The following is a 6,173-nucleotide window of genomic DNA, read 5'->3' on the forward strand; positions in this document are numbered from 1 at the left end:
TAGCTTCCAGCTGCACGGCGTGCTACCACTGTCTCCTAAGTTGTACCATTCACAGCGGCCTGAGGAGCTCCCAGCTGCAGGGCGTGCTACCTCTGTCTCCTAACGTACCAATTAAAGCGGCCTGAGGAGCTCCCAGCTGCATGGGGTGCTGCCACTGTCTCCTAACTTGTACAATTCAAAGCAGCCTGAGGAGCTCCCGGCTGCACGGCCTGTTACCACTGTCTCTTAACGTGTAGTGTTCAAAGCAGTCTGAGGAGCTCCAAGCTTCACAGCATGCTACCACTGCCTCCTAACATTTACCATTCAAAGCGGTCTGAGGACTTCTGAGGTGCACTGCTTGCTACCACTGTCTCCTAAGTTGTACCATTCACAGAAGCATGAGGAGCTCCCAGCTGCAGGGCGTGCTACCGCTGTCTCCTAACGTGTACCATTCACAGTGGCCTCAGGAGCTCCCAACTGCAGGGCTTGCTACCACTATCTCCTAATGAGTACTATGCAAAGCGGCCTGAGAAGCTCCCAGCTGCACGGCTTGCTACCACTGTCTTCCAACTTGTACCATTCAAAGCGGCCTGAGGAGCTCCCAGCTGCACGGCATGTTACCACTGTCTCCTAACGTGTCCCATTCAGAGGGGCCTGAGGAGCTCCCAGCTGCACGGCATGTTACCACTGTCTCCTACCGTGTACCATTCAAAGCAGCCTGAGGAGCTCAAAGTTGCATGTCGTCTTACCACTGTCTCCTAACGTGTTCCATTCACAGCGGCCTGAGGAGCTCCCAGCTGCAGGGCGTGGTACCATTCCCTCCTAACGTGTACCATTCAAAGCGGTCTGAGGACTTCTGAGCTGCACAACGTGCTACCACTGTCTCCTAAGTTGTACCATACACAGCAGCCTGAGGAGTTCCCATCGGCACGACTTGCTACAACTGTTTCCTAACTTGTACCATTCACAGCAACCTGAGTAGCTTCCAGCTGCACGGCGTGCTACTACTGTCTTCTAAGTTGTACCATTCACAGCGGCCTGAGGAGCTCCCAGCTGCAGGGCGTGCTACCACTGTCTCCTAACGTATACCATTCACAGTGGCCTCAGGAGCTCCCAGCTGCACGACGTGCTACCACTGTCTTCTAATTGTACCATTCAAAGCGGCCTGAGGAGCTCCCAGCTGCACGGCGTGTTACCACTGTCTCCTAACGTGTACCATTCACAGCGGCCTTAGGAGCTCCCAGCTGCAGGGCGTGCTACCATTGTCTCCTAATGTGCATCATTCAAAGAGGCCTGAGGAGCTCCCACCTTCACGGCGTGCTACCATTGCCTCCTAACGTGTACCATTCAAAGTGGTCTGAGGACTTCTGAGCTGAACAACGTGCTACCACCATCTCCTACGTTGTACCATTGACAGCAGCCTGAGGAGTTCCCATCGGCACGGCTTGCTACAACTGTTTCCTAACTTGTACCATTCACAGCAACCTGAGTAGCTTCCAGCTGCACGGCGTGCTACTACTGTCTTCTAAGTTGTACCATTCACAGCGGCCTGAGGAGCTCCCAGCTGCAGGGCGTGCTACCACTGTCTCCTAACGTATACCATTCACAGTGGCCTGAGGAGCTCCCAGCTGCACGATGTGCTACCACTGTCTCCTAACTTGTACAATTCAAAGCAGCCTGCGGAGCTCCCAGCTTCACGGCGTGCTACCACTGCCTCCTAAAGTGTACCATTCAAAGCGGTCTCAGGGCTTCTGAGCTGTACAGCACAGTACAGTACCATTCACAGCAGCCTGAGGCATTCCCATCGGCACTGCTTGCTACCACTGTCTCCTAACTTGTACCATTCACAGAAGCATGAGGATGGCCTGAGGAGTTCCCAGCAGCAGGGCGTGCTACCACTGTCTCCTAACGTGTACCGTTCAAAGCAGCCTGAGGAGCTCCCAGCTGCACAGCATGTTACCCCGTCTCCCAGCGTGTACCATTCAAAGTGGTAGAGGAGCTCCCAGCTGCAGGGCTCGCTACCACTGTCTCCTAATGTGTACCATTCAAAGCGGCCTGAGGAGGCCCCAGCTCCACGGCGTGCTGTCACTGTCACCTAACGTGTACTATTCAAAGCAGCCTGAGGAGCTCCCAGCTGCACACCATGTTACCACTGTCTCCCAACGTGTACCATTCAAAGCAGCCTAGGGAGCTCCCAGCTGCACGACGTGCTACCACTGTCTCCTGAGTCGTACCATTCACAGCCGCCTGCGGAGCTCCCAGCTTCACGGCGTGCTACCACTGTCTCCTAATGTGTACCATTCAAAGCAGCCTGAGGAGCTCCCAGCTGGATGACGTGCTACCACTCTTTCCTAACGCACCATTCAAAGCAGCTTGAGGAGCTCCCAGCTGCACGACGTGCTGCCACTGTCTCCTAATGTGTACCATTCAAAGCGGCCTGAGGAGCTCCCAGCTGCAGGGCGTGCTACCACGGTCTCCTAACGTACCATTCACAGCGGCCTGAGGAGTTCCCAGTAGCACGGTGTGCTACCACTGTCTCCTAACGTGTACTGTTCAAAGCAGCCTGAAGAGCTCCCAGCTGCAGGGCATGCTACCACTGTCTCTTAACGTGCCATTCGCAGCGGCCTGAGTAGCTCCCAGCTGCAGGGCGTGCTAGCACTCTCTCCTAACATATCATTCAAAGCGGCCTGAGGAGCTTCCAGCTGTATGACGTACTGCCACTGTCTCCTAAGGTGTACCATTCAAAGCAGCCTGAGGAGCTCCCAGCTGGATGACGTGCTACCACTATTCCCTAACGCACCATTCAAAACAGCTTGAGGAGCTCCCAGCTGCACGACGTGCTGCCACTGTCTCCTAACGTGTACCATTCAAAGCGGCCTGAGGAGCTCCCAGCTGCAGGGCATGCTACCACTGTCTCCTAACGTACCATTCACAGCGGCCTGAGGAGTTCCCAGCAGCACGGTGTGCTGCCACTGTCTCCTAACGTGTACCGTTCAAAGCGGCCTGAGTAGCTCCCAGCTGCAGGGCGTGCTACCCCTGTCTCCTAACGTACCATTCTCAGTGGCCTGAGGAGTTCCCAGCAGCACGGAGTGCTACCACTGTCTCCTAACGTGTACCGTTCAAAGCGGCCTGAAGAGCTCCCAGCTGCAGGACGTTCTACCACTGTCTCCTAACGTACCATTCTCAGTGGCCTGAGGAGTTCCCAGCAGCACGGAGTGCTACCACTGTCTCCTAACGTGTACCGTTCAAAGCGGCCTGAGTAGCTCCCAGCTGCAGGGCATGCTACCCCTGTCTCCTAACGTACCATTCTCAGTGGCCTGAGGAGTTCCCAGCAGCACGGAGTGCTACCACTGTCTCCTAACGTGTACCGTTCAAAGCGGCCTGAAGAGCTCCCAGCTGCAGGACGTTCTACCACTGTCTCCTAACGGAACCATTCACAGCGGCCTGAGGAGCTCCCAGCTGCAGGGCGTGCTACCACTGTCTCCTAACGTGCACCGTTCAAAGCGGCCTGAGGAGCTCCCAGCTGTCTCCTAACCATTCTCAGCGGCCTGAGGAGTTCCCAGCAGCACGGAGTGCTACCACTGTCTCCTAACGTGCACCGTTCAAAGCGGCCTGAGGAGCTCCCAGCAGCACGGAGTGCTACCACTGTCTCATAACGTACCATTCAAAGAGGCCTGCGGAGTTCCCAGCTTCATGGTGTGCTTTGCGAGTTCAATAAATACAGACATATGAATATGTGAATATAATCCTAAAAACTTGGCATTCCCATATATATGTTCACAGTGTTTACCAGTTTTTGCTTCTTAGAAGCTGATGAGAGGTATTGGCAGCATGAGGGCACTGAGGGGCGTGGTGAGAAAGTCTACTCGGAAAGCAGTGTGTACCTGGAACTGCACCAACAGAAACACACTCTCTGAACACAGTGGTTTGCATTTTGGAGCTAGAAAGTGGTGCGAACTCCAAAACCATGCGTAGAACCAGAGGAAGGTGGAGGCTGTCAGTCCCCTTGGAGTCGCGGCGGACCTGCAGGAGGCGAGGTTGAGGAAGCCAGTCTCTACTAGATGCCAGAGAATAGAATCTAAACCCTAAACAAAGATCTACGTGGAGACGTTCACTGCAACTGACCCTGGCGTCGCTAAGCAGGTCTCATTTGCTTTCTGTACATCACATATGTGTGCATTAGTATGTCATTCTGTGTGTGAGTGCGTGAGCATGGGTCTTTGTAGGACATTCCAAGTATACTACGTATATGCCATTCCTACTACATATAGTAACCAGGAAAATGGAAATACAGTTGTCAGTTCCATTGTTTGTGTTCTTTTCAGGATGCTGTTGAATATGGTCCGGGGTCTTCCCTGACCTGAAGCTCTGCCGTGTCTTCAGCCCTGGGCTGCATCAGGCCCTCTGTTGTTGCTAGCTTGTCCATCTGACCTACATTCTCCCTGTGGTTCAGCCAGCAACTTGTCCAATGCTGATTTGGTTTTCAGTCTTCTTGTATAGGGGCAGTGGAAAGAAAAGCAGTGTTGATTGTTAGGGTTACTTAAAAGACAATCTAAAATATCACAGAACGCAGCGCAGCACCAAAAAAAAAAAGATATGGCACTCTCCTCCCCTCTCCCTAGCGCGGGCACAGAAATTTGCTGTAGTGCAGCACACACCTTTGCACCATAGTGCAAGGGTGTGTGCGTGAATCTAGCATTGGTGTTGTAGAGGAAGGGTTCTCTTCTCTCCCAGTACAAAATACTACGCCTAGACAAGGTTTAAAACTGTTACTACTTTGTTAGTGCGCTATACAGTGCAGCACACATGCAAAGTCGGAAAAGAAAACAGAAATTAAAACATTTCTACTTTTAACGCCTGCTTTCATGCGGCGTGAATGTTTGACGCAAAACCCTGTATCCATTTTTTGGTAGATAGGGTTTAGCTTCAAGAAGCATGCGTGGTTGCATGGGAATGCCCATGTAACGTCCTCTTCTTGCTAATTAATGTAAAGAAGTGCTTTACACTACTTTGTGTTACTTTTAGGCAGTGTCCAGTGCAAAGCAAGTTTTGGGCTGGTAAATGAATACTAAAAAACACATTTTGTGATGGAAGCACAGTGCAAAACGTTAGTAAATCTGCTTCAATATGTTGTAAAATACCCAACAGTTTTAAGAACTTCAAAAATGAGAGGGAGGGAGGGAGAGAGGGAGAGAAAGAGAGAGAGAGAGAGACTCAGTGTGCATGTAAAAATCCTAGGTGAAATCCAGCAAACACTTCACCAGACCCGACTGAAAGCATCTGTACCCAAGTATTCACTAGAGAATTCATTTATTTACGGGGGAGGGGTGCAACGCCCCATGCACCACCCCTAAAGCTACAACCCTGCATACAAAAGTACCATAAGGATCCTAATCCACTGAAAGGTACGGTCAAGATGAGGCTCCGCTTTAAGGGACAGACCACATTAGGGAAGATTTACATTGCTAAGAAGGCTTCATATGTGCTGTGGTGGAGACACCCAACGTCTCTAAGCATTACATTAGATTCCATTTCTACTGAGCCTGTCTTGTTAGTAGACAGAACCTTGTGTGGAGAAAGTACAGGCAAGGAATTCCCTGATGCTTTAACAGACAAATTCGGTCTTCTTCCCTCTTCCAACACCAAATCAAGCTGATGAAGGAGGTGATTTCCGTAACGCATAAAGCATGTGCCATTCCTTATCGAATGAAGGAATGTTTAAAATCGTAGTTAAGCTGCTTGTTGGAGTTAGGAGTCATAGAACAAATTGAACTTTCTGTATGGGTAGCCGCTATGATAATGGCTTCCAAGGCTTACCGCAAGGGTGTATGTTTATCAATCTGATGGATCTTAAACTCAAGATATGGGTAGACAAACTTCTCCCCCCCATTAATAAAATGCTTAGTGTGAAAGGAGATTATAGCTGTTTCTCTGTCCTTGATTTTCACCTGCCAACCACCAGGTATAACTACAACCAATTACAGATTACTCACCTCTTTCACTACACCTTTTGGTGCCCACCATTTTTTCAGAATGTCATTCAGTTTGGCCTCCATTGCGGTTTCATTCTAGCCGTTACGTAGAGTATACTAGATGGCTTCCGAATGTGCTTTGCTTTCAAGACAACATCTTGGTATATGGCAAAATGGAGAAAACTTGTGATTCATGCTAAGGAAGCTAAAAGAAAGACATAT

Source organism: Triturus cristatus, chromosome 11 (assembly GCF_964204655.1).
Source record: "Triturus cristatus chromosome 11, aTriCri1.1, whole genome shotgun sequence".
In the NCBI taxonomy this organism is placed as follows: Eukaryota; Metazoa; Chordata; class Amphibia; order Caudata; family Salamandridae; genus Triturus; species Triturus cristatus.